This window comes from Lynx canadensis, chromosome C1, assembly GCF_007474595.2.
Source record: "Lynx canadensis isolate LIC74 chromosome C1, mLynCan4.pri.v2, whole genome shotgun sequence".
In the NCBI taxonomy this organism is placed as follows: domain Eukaryota; kingdom Metazoa; phylum Chordata; class Mammalia; order Carnivora; family Felidae; genus Lynx; species Lynx canadensis.
The window spans coordinates 184997589-185017070 of NC_044310.1; the positions used below are offsets into that span (position 1 = coordinate 184997589).

A 19482-nucleotide genomic window follows, 5' to 3' on the forward strand; every position below is an offset into this window, starting at 1 on the left:
TTAACACAACTCGTGACACTGCAGTTATGTTGTTTTCCAGTTTCTGAAAGAAGAGGGTTTAAATTACTTATGGAGAGAGGGTGTATGGATTAGATTCTTAACGAGTAGGGGGAAGGGGGGAAGAAGAGAGAAGGTAATCCATGTGCTTGAGGCCTCACATGGGCTATTTAGAATCCTATGATAGGCCACATTTTGTGTATAATTTTTACAGTTGGGGCACTCAGAAGTCAGAACAATCTGACAGTTATGGTTAGTGAAAATATTAGATGTTCACCAATAAAATACTACCTCAGCATATTTTTTGCTTTCTGAATGTAACCACTTAATAACAGGACTTGAGAAAACTGTACTGTGTGAATCAAACACATAAAAGTACAAATATTCCTTTTATAGAAAGCAAGTCTTAAGTAGTGCATTATAATCAACCATTCTGGTAAAAGACAAAATATCTAGCATTACCACACCACTGACATGTTATGGTTTATTATACCCTAAAGTCCAAACTGGGTAAACAAAGTCAAATGATCAAAGAGGGATTTTTTTCTCCTCAGACTGTGACGTGGAGGCCATTGATCTCTACGGAAAATGCCTTGTGGTTTACCCATGAAAAGGTGTCAAATGAGAGCTTATCGGACACCTTAAGTTTTCAACTTCATTTATTTAATTTCATTGGAGATTGGCTTTCCTTGGTGTTATTTTCTTTCAAGAGAAAAAGAATATGGAAAAATTAAATGATGTGAGGTAAAACTTCCCAAAGGTCAATTCTAGAGTATTCTTTTAAGTTCTAAACCACTTATAATCCATTACGAGGACACTGGTTTTACATCCTCCACATTAATGATCTTACTAACTGAAACCAGGTATGGGGAAACTTTTGCTTCTAAACTTTGTGGTAAGTACATGGGGTGAGAGGTGGCAAACAGACAGGACCAGGCACTCTTATTTAGACAGTGGTTTCCTCAAGAAAATAAATCTGTTCCCAGAATACCAAGGATGGTCACTGGGAAGAGAAATCACAGTTCCTAATTCCCTGGGGCGAAGTAACTAGATTGGCAATTCCTTTTCCCACAAGAAAATTTCAGTCTCCAAGCTGGGGAGGAACCATTATATTTCCAGAAGCCAGTCATGCAGCATCCTTATCTACCCAGATTCACAAAGCAACTCCAGTCTTGTCTCTGGGTCACATGGCCTTAGCTTTCCTAAACACACTTGCTTACCTCGGTGTAGGTCATCCTCAGACACGAGAACTGTCAAATCATTATACTTTCAAATGTGAATTTGCTTAGAGGTGGACTTACTTTAATAGCTGAAAACTCAGTACAAAACAAACATACTTACAAATGACATTCACAGGGAATTAATCATTAATGCTCTCAGCTGGTGCCCTAAGACCTCCTCAACCCAAGTTGCCTCAGCCAGGATCTGAGAGTCCTTGCTGACTCTTCCCCCTCATCTGAAATTCCCACATCTAGTCAATCCCATGTGCTGTTGATTATTGCTTTTAAACAGTTCTTGGATTATTTTTTCCTTCTATGTACCCCATTGCTGTTATTCTGTCCTTTATAATCTCTCTTATCTGAATTACTACGACTTCCTCCCGGTAGGTCACCTGCCATGGCTAACAGAGCATCTTGCCAAAGGCCTTCAGTGACTGTAAGATGGGTCAAGGCCTCTTGCACATCCAAGAGGGCTCTGTGACCTGACTAGCTTTTGTTCCCGTTCCTGTCCTTGTTCAACCCTCACCTTTTGGGCAGTGCTCTAACTTCCTCATGTGTGCCCTCACTTCCTCATGTCCCCTTTACCCAGAAAGCTCCTCTCATGAGGAATTCTCTAAGGGACCCTGAGTAGCACTACTCCCCGGGAGCCTTCTGGCTCCTCCTGCTCACCAGATAAGGGCAAACATGGCCCCCTGTGCTTTTTTTCTCTGTATTCACACACTGTATTACAGTCATCTGTCCTTGTACCTGTCTCTCCATGAAGCTATGTGTTCCTTAGGGGTAGAGTCTGTGTTACGTTCATCTGCACACACTCAGCACAGGGTCAGGCACTGTGTTTTGAGTGAGCAGTTGAAACCTAAACTTTATCCTAAAATGTCCAGAATTTGTCTGTATTGGTAATAGCCAATTTGGTTATACAAACCAAAAGTCTTCTTAAAATTTGGAACACATCTAATAGCTCTAAGGGTTTGGAAAAAAAGGGCAAGTTCACACAGGCACTCATTAAAAAATGGTTATTACTGACAAGAGTTGAATTCCAATAGTTTGTAGTAACGCATTAAATTCACAATACACTTTGTATGGCTAACAATAGCATAAAGTGGCTCATGTAGTTCTTTAATTTCCCCCAAATCATCTGAAAATTACTAACAGTCAGAGATATACCTTTAGTGGGTTACTATTCTCAAAACTGATATATTCATCAGTTTGCTTCACTCTCCTCCTCCCCAATCTGTAGAATATTTCTACTATCAATAGAATTCAAAAGGTCCACAGCAGTTTCTATGGCAAAAAAAAAAAAAAAAAAAAAAAAAAAAAATGTTGCTAGAGGGGAAAACAGCAAATAGCAATGAGAGAATCCATACAAAAGTCAAAGAAGGGGAACCTTTAAAAAAAAGAATAGACAAAAACTAGGTATATTTGCTTTAAAACGGATCATATGTATCACAAGAAAAGCCTGAGACAAAAATGGCTATTAACTGAGTGAAATGTGAAAGAATGTTGCCTATCTACAAAATACTACTGAAAGCACTATAGGTCTTTTTTTTTTTTTAATTAAATACGAAAATGATGATCTTTGGAGTATAATGAATGACATTAACTCACGTGTGAAGAACCAACAAAAAAAGTAACAAAATCAATTCAAAGTCTATAATTTTGTCCCCACTTTGATTCAATCTTTGTAGATCCAACACCACACAATCCAAAGTAAGGCAAATGGTTTAAAGTTCTAGCCAGATACTGCCGTTGCTGTTTCCTACCCGCTTTGGTAGGCTTATTTTAGATTTTGTTAAAATTTGTTTTTAAAATATTCAACTAAAACTGGGGCACCTGGGTGGCTCAGTTGGTTAAGCATCTGACTTTGGCTCAGGTCATGATCTCATGGTTCATTAGTTTGAGCCCCACATTGGGCTCTGTGTGGACAGCTCAGAGCCTGGAGCCTATTTCAGATTCTGTGTCTCCCTCTCTCTCTGCCCTCCCCCCCATGGCTCTCACTCTCTCTCTCTCTCAAAAATAAATAAACATTAAAATAAATAAATAAAAATAAATAAATAAAAAATAAATAAAAATATTGAACTAAAATTAACTCAGGGAAGTATAGAAAATCTAGAAGCTAAATATAAGGCTGATATCACACTGATACTTATGGAGACCAAAAAGCATTCGGCTCTAAAGAATGTTTTTTGTTTTAAGGGGTAGTCTTTAAGGTATTACATAATCACCCTTACTAAAAGTATAGTTTTTAGCTTTGTCAGGGTCTCTGTTGGAATTATAATTCCAGACTGAACAAAAAATTGTATCAAAATTCTCTTATCATATTAAAATACTTGATCATGTGTTCCCTCAAGATTCTCAACTTTCTATTTCTGAGAAGAGAACAGATTTAATGAGATATTTTCAAAGTAGAGCTGGTAAAGGGAATATTTGTGAAAAGCACTGCCAAAAGACAATTCATTTGGTAGACACAGAAAAGGCAAAATTTACCACAGATACTGGAGGAATGGGTATTAAATAATCATCTCTGAATAAACTCTACAAATCAATATGGGCCTTTTGGTCTAAACTAAAGACAGCATTACCTAAAGGAAATCTCTAAGGTCAACCGGCAATTAACTGAAAGGTTTTGATTGAAAATGCTATTGACTGCTTTCATATCAGACAGCTTCCTGGCTATTATACTTCATGGGCTAAGTAGGTGCCAAGACATTAAACTGTCAATAATCTATTAATACTGGACGGTTACGCTCACTCTCCCTGAATCTGCAGGCAAAGATATTCCAGCCAAGTACCTGCTTAGAACTGATGCAAATTCCCCAACCCTGAGAGGAAAATCATATCTTTATTACCTCCCAGCTTAAATGCCTACGAGTGTTGACAGAGTGTAAAAAAATATATATATATATCCAGATAATAGATGCTTATTCAGAGGAGTTAAACTAACATTTGTTTTTCAAAAAATTGCTAAAGGGATGGTGAACATGTCCCGGAATCTGACTTTCTTTCTAAGCCATATTTAACAGTTTCTAAATTGAATGTAATAAACACTTTACAAAGAGGAATGAGAAGTTATTTAAAGTGAGGCTCATAGGTCCCTGCCACTCAGCATCTGGAAAGCAGTTATACTTGGGGGCGGGGGGGGGGGGGGTGGGAGGGTGACTTTTAATGAATTTAATAGAGAAAAGCACTTTAATTAAATGCTGTCAGAGTGGATTGTATTAATGACTGCACACAGAGGAATTTAAAGCAAGCCAAGTTTATTTAGCAAATAGAAACTGGGCGCTCGAGGCCTGCAAGTATTTATGTTTCTGCAGTTGCTGTACATCTAGAAGATGATGGTGGTGCCAGATGAAACCACTGAGTTATTAGATATGATTTTATTTATTGTGTATTATTAAAGTTTTGAAGGCCTCAGGGGAATGGATTTCATTTTCAAAATGAAATACCACATTTGATCCGAAAGGGTTAAGAAAGGAGAATATTGTCCCCCAATGTTTTCTGTGCCCTGGACTTCTGATACAGCTGAGTGGTTAATGGGGATGACCTTTTCTAGGTGTATCCAGTCAGAATTCACTCCACTGCACAGTAGTGGGAAAGAAATCGATGACAGTATTTCTTCTATGACTTTTTCTAATTTTTTTTCTTTTCAGTGATTTGCCACTAAACATAATTCATTCTTTTACACATAGCAATAAGCTGAAAAATGACCAAAGCTCCTAAAAATCTCCATGAAAATTTGGCTGCCATAACTTTCTTAATGAAAAACATGAAGAGCACAAACTTCTACAAAGGAAAAGGTATCGAATGTTTGACTTGGGGCAACAGGGAAGAAGGGGTTTTCCTCAGTGTCTTCTATTCAGAGGCTGACCACAGAACAAGCCTATTATTAATGATAATATTTTAAAAATAAACAAAGAAAATACGAGCCTTAATGCATGAAAGCTGTAAAAGATTGAAAAGCTGGTCTGGCTGGAAAATACTATGTGTGTGTCAAAATGATTTTCTCTACCGTTTGTAAAAATGTAATTATCCATGATATGCTATTATCCATGATATGCTACAAGGGTAAAGGATTTCTAGTAAATCCATTGGAAGCTGAGGATTCGCCTTTGGTCTTTAGTTCCTGACACCACCATGTCTGTGAGATCACAAACCACTGCCATGATTTACCACATCCTTCTTGCAGTTATATATACACTCTTTCAGTCTGTCTTTAGATTTTAATTCAAAACATGAGGAAGGGGGAGAAGGGAAACGTGAGGATGGGAGAAAAAAAACAAAACACAAAACCCAGCACCTATTTCCTTTCAAGAACAGAGTAATGATCACAAATGAAGACTTTCAACTTTCTAAATAAATAATCTAATTTTTAATCCCCCCCCATCCAAGCTATTTATTAATATCACATGTTAGATCTGTGTCTTTGTAGTTCTGGAACTTATAAAGCAACTCTGCATTTCCCATCTGTGCCAAGATGTTTCAGACTAGTCTTTGAAATGCTGCAAATGCAGATGAATACGACATAAAATAGGAACTGATTACATACACATTCTATATGTGAATAATGGCAACACAGAACACAGATGACAGGACATGTTCACATAGTGTATTGTACAATTCTGCTTCATATATGCAAGTATGTAGGGACCATCAAAGTACAGCCTGCTGTCTCTAATACGTCTGTTCTAGGAGCTCCAAATAAATTGGTTGATTTCTTCTAAATAAAATGACAAGAAAACTTCTTCTTCCCTGGTACATCAGTAGTTCTAATATGAAGATATATTAAAGAATCATCAACTGATAGAACATACCGATGCATTTGATCCAGATGTGTTTTACAAGCCAAAGAATTCGTCAATTTGCTTCTCTCCTTTCATTACTAAGTACATGACTGTATTAACTACACACACTGCTTAACTAGTTTAGCTTTACCTCTCTGGGAGGCTTTTGTTTCACATAATGCATAAACTCAAATGAGGATTTCTTTCAAGAGTATATCCCTTAAATCATGCCTTACATGGAACTATTTGACATTTGTCCACCATAACTCCTTTCTACTCTTCTTTTCCCACACTTTGCGTATACTGTTGAGACAAACTGTCCAAACACTGAAATGAGAAAAACTATATTTAAAAAATTATTTGCATGTAGATATCGTACTTATATACTATATGCTCACTTTAGCACATTCTGTTCATTTAGATCACAATAGAAGTAAGAAGATCTTTCCATATCCATATGTATTTCTTTAGGAACTCATATCATGGATTTCAGCTCCATAAGTTTAGAGTACCTTTTAAAACATAACTAACTTCCCATTTTGAAGTAAAGCGTTCAGTTTATCACATCTAAGAAATTAACTCTGTTGAAGGGGAAAGAGTAGAAACAACGACTGTCTAAACAAACTATTTTTTATCTCTGGGTGATCAAGTGAGCTGTATACTATCAATCAGCCATTCAGTTCTGGAAATACCTTTCTTTCATACAATGCTTTTTTGGTATGTCTTTATGAAAAATAAATACATGGATATCCACAGGGCTTTAAAAAAAAAAAAAAGTTAATTGGAGTCTCTTCAGTGTTGTGCTAGTAAATGTGTAACAATGGGCTCTCCAGAGAAAAAAGCCCCAGTTGGATCATTTGCCTGTTCTCATAGTGTGAATAATCCCACCATGGCCAGCTCCATTCTACTAAAGGTGAGACAAAATTTGAAAATTCCTGAAAATTCAACAATCAGCGCTGCTAGCCAATTCAAGCCTACTCCAGCACACTCTGAGTCTGCTATAGAAAGTGATACCTGTCCCTTTTCTGCCTCCCAGACTTGCTCACTGGAGCTCCTTTGCCTGGCCTTACTTACCTGTCATCTTCCTAGCCCCAAAGTGATTAGGATGATCCTGATGTGACACACAATTCAATAAGAGACTCCATATCAAAAGGTGAAGGGTTATATGGTTTGCAGTGAATTAGATCTAGAAACAACTTGTGAGGAAATTGAACTTATGACCTCAGAACTGTCAAATCTATCCAGTTTGCTTGATCTCCCATTTCTAGGGTTAAACTGAGTAATAATAAAATAAATGAATTTCAGAACTTTGGCAGTTTTCCTTTAATTGAAATTGTGCTTTTCTATCATTACAAGGGGAAGTTCCAGACTTCAACTTAATAAAAATCAGCAGTAGTTTTCAGCCACATTAGATTTCCACACTAAATAGAAACAGCTGAGAAGCCATGGTAGGTAGGTTTGGTTACAATAGTTTAAAACTCAGTGGCTGGCTTTCTCTTGCAATTGCTATAACTATGAATCATAAGAAAGTCAACTGGATCTCTCTGAGCAGATATAAGGTGTCCATCATCTGTTATTTTGTTGCTACTTTGTTTTTCCAAAACGCATTTGATCCTCCCAGGAGTGATATGGTTTTATTTTTTGTTTTCCACATTTTCATTAAAAAACTCAAATGGGAATCAGAAATAAATAAATCAACTCATAGAATGAGTGTTTCAGATAGAAAGAGTCTTTGGGATCCCCTAATCCATGTTATAATAGTTTACAAAAAAGTAGAAGAAAACTAAGGGATAAAACCAATCATCCAAGGTCACATGCCCAGTCCCAGTGACTAGAGTCTATGCCACTTGCAGGGCCCTTTGCTTTACAGTATCTTTTTACCCATTTTATCAAAACAGTTCACTGAAAACAGAGATAGAAAGTAGTTTTTATTCTTTACAAGATGCTCTAGTTCCTGAGACAGTGAATAGGAAGTCTTGGCAGGTAACAAACACAAACAGAAATATTTTAAGTTTTTGAGAACTTTTTACTTTAATGCCATACTACACTCAGATTTAAGCAAATCCCAATCATCTATTTTAAATGTGTTTTAAAAAATTATAACCAGAAGGCCCTGCTTTCAAATAAAGAATTTGTTTGTTTCTACCATTATGTAATAAGCAAGACATCATGATTTTTCAAAATTAAAATCAAATGGTTGTATTTATCATCAAATTCTTAACCCTATGATTTTCAATCATGGGGCCATCACTTATGCATTTGTTGTGACCTGCACTTCAAATAATTTGGTACCATCAAGAGCAAAATTTATAAGCATTTTACTTTTTGTCTTTTGTTTTTGGTAAATTAGAGTTGATTCTATATTCCTTCTACAACGACACTAATCATATATACTTTCACCCTTGTTTACTTGCATATGTGGGAGGGAAAGAGGTAGAATTCCAGTTAGTGATGGTAGGAATTGAGTCACTTACATGAAAACCACCCATTAGTATTTTCAGTATGAAGGACCCACTAAAAAGTATGCTAAGATCTTAGAGAATTTTGCATCTCTGCTCAACATATCATTACCTAGCCTGCTCTGCAAAAGTCTATATTCTTTTCCCTGCTGGTCTTTAAGCAACTCAAGATCAGATAAAATTTATTTCCCCTTGTTTGAGTCCATTGGAGGCCAGTACAGAGCTGCTGATGTGGCAGATGCTTACTTAATACTAGACCAAAGAAACTCAAACATCATCACTGCATGGCATCTTCACAACTCTGTGGATCCTAACATGTTGCAAGATAAGAAGGACAGCAGAACTCCCAGAGATTATGCAGAAGCAGAGTGGTCTTTTGGCTTGTTTAAGCTTAAAAAAAAAAAGTACCAATCTACGTTTGTAATATCCAATTACATTTAAAAAAAAATTTTTTTTAACGTTTATTTATTTTTGAGACAGAGAGAGACAGAGCGTGAACGGGGGGGGGGGGGGGGAGAGAGAGAGGGAGACACAGAATCTGAAACAGGCTCCAGGCTCTGAGCTGTCAGCACAGAGCCCGACGCGGGGCTCGAACTCACAGACCGTGAGATCATGACCTGAGCCGAAGTCAGACGCTTAACCGACCGAGCCACCCAGGTGCCCCTCCAAATGCATTTTTTAATCCCTGAAGGGATTGTATTCAGACCTGAGAAGAAAAGGTCTCACTTACTTTCAAGCAACTTATAATGACTTTTTAAAAAGAGTTTGGAAATGTAGAAAGATCAGGTGAAACCAGACAGCTCGGAGTTTCTCAGTTTGCCCCAAAACAAGTGTACAACGTGTACACAACAGAGGCAACGCACGCTCTCGTGTCTTGCTAGTTACAGAATCATATGCTGACATCATCCTTGGTTCCACTCTGAAATCTTCTGAGCAGAATTATACCCTTATTCACTACTCTTCAGAGTAGAATTCTCTCTCTGAGTAGTATTACTCATACTAATAATGCTCAGATACCATTATTATTTCTCAGGTGCCTTCCATGCAATCCCCTTCTCATGTAAATCTCAATCCTAAAGATTTGGGATCGTTGCTGTTTGCAGAAAACTTAAGTGGTCTCTGCAAGACCAGAGTGCTCCAATTCCAGTGGTGGCCCTGGAATCCACATCCAGCTCTTCTGTCGGTCCAGGGCCCCCTCTCCTCAAGCTTCTGGCAGAGCCATGGTTTCGATCAACTCGGATAAGCTCCTTGACAATTTATATCGCTTATGTTTCAAAAGAAAGAAAAGGAGGTTAAAAGAAATCTAACTTTCATTTGGATATTTTACTTTCTACTGAAATATTTTTGAATCAGGCAGCCCAAAATCTTGTAAAAATGGCTGTATTAGTGTATCTGTGGGTCAAGTTTGTCAGTTCCATCAGCTTCCCAGCATGAAGCCTCTTAGTCTCAAAAAGGCCACTGGGACCGGGCTTTCCTGGCCACCCTCATACCCTGCTTCAGCTGCAACTGCCTTCCAGATTTATGAACTTGTTTGAGTGATTAGGCCCAAATCAGAGTATGTGAAATGAGCACGTCTGCTCTGACCAAATAAGGAGAATTTCATCCACATGGGGAAGCCCTTCTCTGCACATGTGCATACCTGTTTCCTCTGTAAAGGTGATGAATACCTCTCAAACCAACAATTACCTATGAATGAGAAACACTCTGGTAGAAAATTTAAGGAGAAAATGTGAAGCAGCCTCCTAAAACTGTATGTGTTTTATGCCACATTAGCTCGTTATTAAGAGACACTTGACACTCCACAGACCACAGCTTTATCAACACATGCCCAGTGAGCGGTTCAGTTGAAGGACTCGGTTCAAGTACTAACAATGAATTAGCCCACACCCCACTGCCAGTAGGGTTGTTACTTGGAGAAGTCGCCCCAGGCAGAGACAATGAACATGACCAGGGCAAAAAAAGAAGTGTGTGTCTGTGTGGTCGAGGAGAAATTAAGGAGGAGTGGTTATCGTATTATCCATTCGTTTTCCACCAAAACCACATTGTAAAATGCCACTCAATCACTAATCTACATATATAATTCTTTCTAGAACTATGTAAATCACTTCAGACTCTAGAGAATAGATTCAGAAAATCTGCTTTGATACTTTCAAAAAGCCATTTTTTTTAAGGTAATATCATCTCTGAGAAGCTAAACATGTTTTAAATATGTTATCCAGTACATTCTGGAAACAAATGGAAAAGTTGAAGAGATGGTACCCAAAGTCAACACCAGAGAAAGAAACAGAACCTATGGATCCCATTAAATCATAGTCTTAATTCTAAATTAAGTTAAGGTAGCCAGAGGGAAAATGAAATCTGTTTAAAAAAATGCAACTCTGGGTGAAGGAGAAAACTGCTCAATATTGTGTGAAATTGTATATGTTTTATTCACTGTTGTACACGTGGTGCCTAGAATTAATACCTAGCATGCTGAAGGAGCTATACAAATACTTGTTAAATAAATAAGTAAAAATGTGAGAATAAAAATAGCCAGACTTTTCAATCATATCTATAACTTGAGGCCTGAAAACAGTTTTATCAAACAATTTTAATCATCTTTACCAAAAGCCAGACTTAGCTAGATATCTATGGAAGTATAAAGGAATGTATTTTCCTTCTCACAGATCAAGTGTAATGAGGCCCTTGATTAGAACAATGATATATCGATATCCACAAGTGCCTTAATGTTAGCTTAAGTTTATTGTTTTTTTGCAGGTGGAGGAGAAGGGAGGATGTGTTCCAATACACTACCTTAGGCTATTTATTTTGTCTCCTTCTTTCTCAGTCTGCTCCACATTGCTCATATTTAACCAGTCTGTCCCTTCACAAAATTAGCCACTGCCCCGTGTTCTTTCAGATTAAAAAAAAAAAGAAAGAAAGAAAAATAGTGTTTCAGATTATTGAAAAGAAAAGAAGGAGGGTAGGAGGGAAGAAAGGAGGGAGGAAAAAATAGTCACAATGAGTTGGCTAGTAGAATAGCAAGAATATCTCCTAACAAATGCCATAGCAATGTTTTTAAAAAGACAACTCAGCTTTATGTTCAAAAGTATTATCTTTAGTCTTATTTTCCTATAAGAACATCAATTATTGGCCAAGGTGCTAAAGGTTTTATATTATACCTCATTTCATTTAATAGCAGCAGAAGAAAAAGACTATGACAATGTGTACAAAGAGAATCCTGCTGTCCCAAAACTTGAAAAAAACAGACACAGAGATCATTTACATTAGTGCTTTTAGTGGTTTCTAAGTGTGAGCACTGCAGACACTTGTATCAACAAGGAGCTATTGTACCAATGGAAATGACACGGGCGATCCTTTTTCTTCCCTTTACCTATCGAGCAGTGTTAGGCAAAGTGCCTTCTCTTCAGTTTCAGCATCTAAAAAATAAGGGCTGTATCAATAACCAACAGCATGAGCTGAAGGGACTGTGCTGCCTCTGAAAAATGCAAAATATCAAAATTAGGCTAGTATTTAAAGAAACATAGCAATCATAGAAGAGCAAGCTACTACAGAGACCAAGGTTCTCTATGTCCCCACAGGGCAGGAAAAGACTGGAAGAAGGGGAACCCAGCTGTTTGACAATTCACTTCAAACCAGTAGCTAACCCTGGACATTTAATTTGGAAGGCGGTGTGTTATTAAGGTTCAGCCACTCATAGGGAGAGCTCTGCTTGGCAAAAACACTAGAACAACCCCACAAAGAATGAGAAGCAGTAAGCTAACTCCAATTATTAAAATCATAAGCCTAGTAAATTGTTGAACCCACTTTAAAGACATAAACAGGAAGACCCAGATTACTATAAAATTCTACATTTAATTTCTATGAGTATCTATAGCACAGTGCCTGAACGCATGGAAGGAAGCACATGATAAATGTAAGACAAACTGCAATAAAATAAAAAGGCATAATACTTTGGTATACACAGAACTTAAAATAAATCTTAGGCATTTGTTTCCTACTGCTTATATGTCTATAGCATTTCACATTTAAAAAGTCATATAAATCTCCCTTGATATCAGAATTTCATATGAGACTTGTTAATCATTACTGCAACCATCTACTCTGATAAATGCAGGGTCATAGGAGCCGTGATCTACTAAAAGGCTCTAACTTTCTGGCCCAAGGGCAACCCATTCACAGGTCATGTACAGATGGTGTATAGCCAGTTAGCTTTCTACTTCCCATTCTTTTGACTTTATTCTAATATTTTCCCAAGCAGAGTTCCTCCTGGAAAACGCAGTGCCTTCTAAATTAAGCACTTGTATTACTATTTGGAAATGAAATGTCAAGACAGTTTGCCTTCATGAGGGTAAGGTGGACCAGTCTATTTCTCTTGTTATGAAATTTTAAAGTGGTAGTAAATATAGAGTGGGCAAAAAAAAAAAAAAGCTGGATTTGATAAATAGAAAAAACTCAGGAGGTAGAGCAGAGATCATGGATGGGCAGGTCAAGTTCTGAGGAGGCAGAATGATAATTCAGAGAAACTGTGAGTAGCAAATAGAAGTTATAAAATAGATAAAAATATAAGTGATAAATCAGATAACGATGGGAAAGAAAAGCTTGACAACAGAAGGAATCTGACATGGGGAAGAGGTGTGTTATATAAAGGATAGCAAAGGAGAGGATGAGCCCATGAATTTCCATGAGTGCTGAATTCCCAGTTCCAGGTGTAGAGAAACCTAACTACATTCATAGCCCATACATCTGAATTTTCAGGAAGTTCTATCACTGTCAATTTCCCTTAATATATCTCCAAAAATTAAGCCAGAATTTCTGTCTTGCAACACACACACACACACACACACACACACACACACACACCACACAAAACCAAAACTTTAAGAAACTTTTAAAAAGCAGGCAACGAACTTACTTAAACCTCTAGAAAAGAACAAAGCCATAGGTAATGTCTAATCTACTCGCTTAGCTACCAACTCTAATGAGCTTCTTCAACTTTCTGACATCATTGCTAAAAGAAACCTTTCCACTATATTTTGAAAGAAATGGTCTCAAGATGGAAATGTCCTTTTATCTAGAATAAAAAAATTGGTTGCAAATGACCTTCAAATCTCTTTATATTCCTGAATGGCAAATTGAAAACTTTGAACATGGTAAAAAGCTAGAATGCTCTTCAAGTTGAGGGATGCCTGGGTGGCTCGGCTGATTAAGCATCTGACTCTTGATTTCAGCTCAGGTCATGATCTCATGGTTCATGGGTTCAAGTCCCACATCAGGCTCTGTGCTGACAGTGTGGGACCTGCTTGGGATTTTCTTTCTCCCTTTCTCTCTGCTCCTCTCCTGCTTGTGCTTTCTCTCTCTGTCTCTCAAAATAAATGAATAAAAACTTCTAAAAAATGCTCTTCAAGTTGAATAAATACATGCAGGATGACATAATGTTAATATGAAAAAAGTTAGTGTGGCTCCTCATGGATGTTAAGAAACTCCAAAAGTTCTCCCAAGGGAGGACCTACTTAGAACCAACTGCTGCAATATGTCATTAAAAATGGTGGAGTGTTCATGTTCATCTGTCCTCAGGCCTACAGTAGGGTTTCAGAACTCTGGGCCGCCCTTAGCACCCCTTGAATAGCAGCTTGTAAGGAACCCAAGAGGGGAGAAATTCTAGCAACCTGGCTAGAGAACTTGCAAACATCCTTAACTGGTTAATTAATTAGCCTACTTATTTTGTAGAAGTTGTTCTTTTGGAAGCAAATTCAGAAAGCAAGATATGGCCCATACAGACAGAGTAGAAAGGCATGATTGAATTCACACAGCTTAAAGATAGATTTCAAGTACACTTACATATTAGCATTGAGATTCATGTTCTAAATAAAGCTATCTCAAAACAGCTGATGAAAACTGCAAATTTCAGTCACATCAGTTCTGTGACATCACACTAGTAAGTTATAGGTTTCACTGTGTTAAGTTTCCCGTAAAGAAGAAAGCTCACAAAACTAAATCTATTCAGTAGAATGCTTAGAAATTAAATGGTATACATAAACGGCTTTGCCTAATACCAGACACCTAACAATATGTGTTCAGGGGATGCTGGTTGCTGCGTGTTGGCAGTTCCTTCCAGCACACAGATACAAGTCAGACAAGTGTGGAATTAAGGTCTCACTTTGAGCAGGTTACTTAACTTCTCTATGCTCCAGTTTTTTACATGTGAGAGTAGACAAAAACCACCCTCCTCTTTGGTTTTCCATAAGGTTAAAAGAAGACATATATAAATCTCACATTTTGAGAGCCTCACACCCAAAAAGGCTAACTGCTGCCAAGGAAGAATCAGAACCATCACCGACACCATCATCATCCTCATTGTTATTATTATTCCTGGATTTAATACAGGAAACACAGAATCATCCTCATAGGTACTTATAGTTTTGCCTGTTTGTCTGTTTTATCTTATGGTATTAGGCAATGAGTGGTCTATCTATTCCAGAGTGGCCCCACCCCAGCACTACTGACACTGTTCACAGATAGGTCTTTGTTTTAGGGGTCTGTTCTGTGCATTGCAGGGTAGACGGCAGCATTCCTGGCCCCCACCCAGTAGATACCAGTAGCATCTCCAAGTTATAATAACCGAAAATGTCTCCAGATGCTGCCGAATATCCCATGAAGGGCAAATTCACCGCTGGTTGAGAACCACTGGTTAATACCAATGACAAGGGATTGTTGGCTTCGAAAATGCTGAGAATTCTCTTGAGTGGGCGGCAATCCAGACAAGCAGAGGTACAATACTGGTGTCAGCTGTCACCCACCAGGTCTCATATTCTTACTCAGTGTATTGCATGGAATTTTAAAACAATTCCTTGTCAGGAAACCACACAGTAGCAAGCTCAGAATTCCTGAACTTACAAAATAAGCCATAGAAACACTGTGGTGGAAATATAATAAAGCAATAAAGCACAAACTACACAGACATGAACAATTTGGCAAATGTTCCCCAATCAACCCCACTCAGTGACCTAGTCATAGCATGAGCAATGTCCTTTCTTCTTTCTGCATTAAAGGGGGAGTGTGGTCAGAGGAAACACTGGATGCCAAAAATGCCTGTGTTTTCATTCAGCTGGCGAGCAAGGTTCAATGTCTCCGCTCTAGTCTTTCCAACTGTAAAATGGAGTTGGTAATAAAGAATACCCTGACCTAACTAGTTTTTGATTCTAAGTTGAGGATATCCATTCACTATAGGGCCTCAGGTCATAATAACCACTAGGGGGAAAATCACTATAACCATAAGAAATAATTTTGTCTCTGACCTTTTGGAATGAAAAAGTGGAATTTATTTCATCTTTTTCATGGAATGTTTTACTTTCCCATGTCATCTCACCTATATTGGTCTTCTCACCATATCTATACAAGGACCGAAAACATTATGTATATCAGTATTTCACAATCTTTTTTTTTTTTTTCATTATTAACCACTGAAGGAAACTTCTTAGGCATTCCCCCAACCCCCCAATCATCTCCCCTGCTTCATGGAATATTCAGGGATATGCTGAATATCTCTTTATTTACTGTGTCCCTTGGGAGGGCCACAAACTATTGTAAAGTGAAGATGTCTATGCTCTCCAAGAATCCATTTTCACTCCCTAAAGCAATATTACCCCTCCTGAGGGTCATGATAAAGATGGACAGATCTCGTTTACAACATGTGTTCAGGGCTTGAAAAGTGACCTTTTACACAGCAGGGACTTTTTTTTTTTTTAAGTAATCTCTAGTAGTCCCAGTGTGGGACTCGAACTCACGACCCTGAGATCAAGAGTCACATACTCCACAGACTGAGCCAGCCAGGTGCCCCTACACAGCAAATTTTAAATGAGTTTCTGAAGAGGCTTAGAATACTGGAAAGAATATGAAGAAAACAGGTAATCCCATATGACATCAAAGCTGAACCTCACCTGGAGAGGTATAGATTCCTAACCTCACTTCTCTAGAACCACAGTGCCTTAGGGCTGACAGCACCCCTAAATGGCCCCAAGCTTAATTTGATCTCAGCTATAACCTAGCTTCCTCTCTGAAGGAAAATTCCATCAAACACACATCTCTTGGTAAACATGCAAAGGATTCTGTTAGGTATTAGAATTATAAAAATATATATAGAATATTTAGAATATAGAATATATATAGAATATAGAATATTCTATATATATATATATATATATAAATATATATAGAATTATAAAAATATATAATGGCTACCATGGAAGAAATCAGAACCATGGGCAAAGGCATGTGCAGCTTTGGTTTGGCACCTTTGGGTGTAGAGCTGGAGTCACAGAGGCAAGGTGGCCTTACCGGGGCAGACATGACAGGAGCAAGGTCTAAATGAATCAAGTGGACAGGATGTGTGTGCACATACACAGTGTGAGCAAGGGGGATCTTGCAGCAGGAGAGTGACTGTGTGTCTTGCGTAGAAGAGTATCAGCTCCAGCCAAGTGGCCTAGTGGGTCAGATCTGAATTTTCTGCATTGTTACACAAAAGCTGGATTTTATGTCAAATCTCCTGATGTGGAAGTGTAGGCTTAAAATGTTAAAACCTTTTGTGGCTTAAAACAAAGAAACACAACTGCAGGCAATATAGGACTATCAATATGTAAACTATTTGCAAACAAATGACAAGAAAAATGTCCTCACTTCCTTGAGCAAAGAGGCTCAGATTCTAAGGTACTTCTCACATCACAGAAAGCACTGAATGCTGATATGAAGCTCCTTCCTTTATCTAGTACATCAATAAGGCACTAATTCAACAGACTAATCTCATGGGTAATTATGCACAATTGGTCATATCTTTACCATTTAAGAAAAATCAAGGAATAGTATACCCTAACTACTCATAAAGAAATTTAAATAGCACCCTTCTATAACCACAAGTGGAGTAGACTTCTGCATGATTTTAGTATATCAGGAGCTCTTCATAATCACTGATTTCACCTATACTTAACGATTTAGTGATGGTGCATTTTCTGCCTAGACAAAGTGTAACATCACCAAACTAGCATTACCCTATGTATGCATTTTAAAATTCCCCAAACATGTAAATAATTATATTTCCCTAAAATTTTAGTTGATATAAAGGCACAAATGAATCATAGCCCTAGGCCCAATGGCTTAGCTTTTTCATAAATATAAACATTTTTAGTAGTTTGAAATCTTTTAAAATACAGTCCCTCCTAAGTCACAGCAGCTGTGCCAACTGTATTCTCCAATCTCGGGAGTTCTGCCAGTTAGTTCCGTTTATTTTTCTTCATTTTTTTATACCATGACTGTAATATAAAATTAATCCAAAGTTTTGTATTTTGCTGACAAACAAATGCAGGATTTCAAAGCAGTGTCACTGAGAGACTAGAACGATGTCAAAAAAAAAAAAAACACAAAAAAACAAAACCAAAACAGTAATGTATTGGAGAGTTTTATAGTAGTTATGGGATCAAGATCAATGGCCAAGACAAAGTCAATGCAGAGAAAATTACCTTATTTGTAAACTCTTTAGCTAAGATCTGAATGATAGGAATAGCCTTTTATAAAATAAGTGAATTCTCTTAGTGATATCAGAACTTAATGTTAATAGCTGCGAAGTGCTATTACAGGAAAATTACAAGCTGACTCTTTCCTAGTCATTAAATATTGTTAGCACACTCTAGTTTTGACATACTAACATAAAAGATAATAAAACTCATAAATCAATTGGCGGTCTGCTTCTAAGATTTACTTTACTCAAATTGGTCAGTTAGAATATTATACTGAATATCCTTTTAGCTACCTAAGCATAGGGACCTCATAGAGATGAGAACTTCTGAACAAAGAATGGAGAAAGAAGTGTATAGGAATCATCACCCAAATGAAGGGAGATCCTTAATTATAATGGTTTTAGAATTTTTATCTCAAATTTCTCTAAATTTCCGTTATCTTATGATAAAAACTGAATGCAATAAGTGTCTACGATCAATCAGTTTTTCACTTCTGTTCTGTTTCTACTTCACCTAGACTGAACTAAGACGGACCCTGAATGAAAAGTCCAAAGTTGGTAGTTCCCTGAAGCTAGTCCTAGGCCTGTGTTGCTTCAACACAGAAGTTTTGACTAGTTCACATCAAAACAAGAAAAACAAGGGTGACAGGAAGTTTTTCATATGACTGAATTTATATAGTTTGTAAGATTTTTTTTTGTTCTGAGGCTACCCTTTTCATTAATTTGTTGACATTAAAAAGTTTACTTTATAAAATGATATGGATAATAAATTGGAGCTTCCCTTGAATTTTTCAAGTGAATGTATTTTTCAAAAGACAAGGTTGGTGAACTTTTATTGGCTTCCTCTTTAATTTTAATTTCTACTAAATCTCAAAATCTAAAAACCACTGCTTTGTGTGACTTAGAATATTTGTCTAATTATCTATAGGAAGGTACCCTGGTGCTTGGACAAGGCCTCTGCCAGGAAAGGACAGGACAGGGAAAGGGGAAGGTGGGTCCTGAAGGGTAAGCCCTGGGGCTCACCTCCAGGGAATGAGTTGCCCCCAGCCCAAGTCTAAGACCAGGACAGTGGGCTTCACCACTTAGCTGTGTATTCTTATCACCCACCTGCTCTGAGTTCACTGTGACCATGTTAAGAGGCTGCTTCCAGGTGCTTCCAGTACGAATTCATGAGTCTAATCATTTGGGCAATTCACTCTGTGACTTTGGAAAATGACCAATGACAGCATGAAAGCACTGACTGAGATGTCAGTATTGGGATGATAAGTGATATAATGGACCCGTTGACTTCTGGCTTCTCCTCCAGGCTTGTGAGATTGAATTGAGGTGAAAGGAGTCAAGGAGACCTCAGGGTAGAGCATTTTGCCAAGTCCTTGACCACCTCTCCTTTGATATCTTGATCAAGAAACACACTCCATGCTTCCTTCATTCTCCTCATTTTCTCTTCCATTCCACACACACAGGCATGCATTCCTGCTTTCTTCTTGCTACACAAAAGGAGGTTCAGACAGAAACCCTGC

The 19482-nt window shown here is 37.7% G+C and overlaps 1 protein-coding gene across 2 annotated transcripts in view; it reads right to left on the reverse strand.

The window, feature by feature from the left end:
• SATB2 (SATB homeobox 2) overlaps nucleotides 1-19482 on the reverse strand; it is a 203128-nt gene that overhangs the window by 14729 nt on the left and 168917 nt on the right. The window lies entirely within an intron of this gene.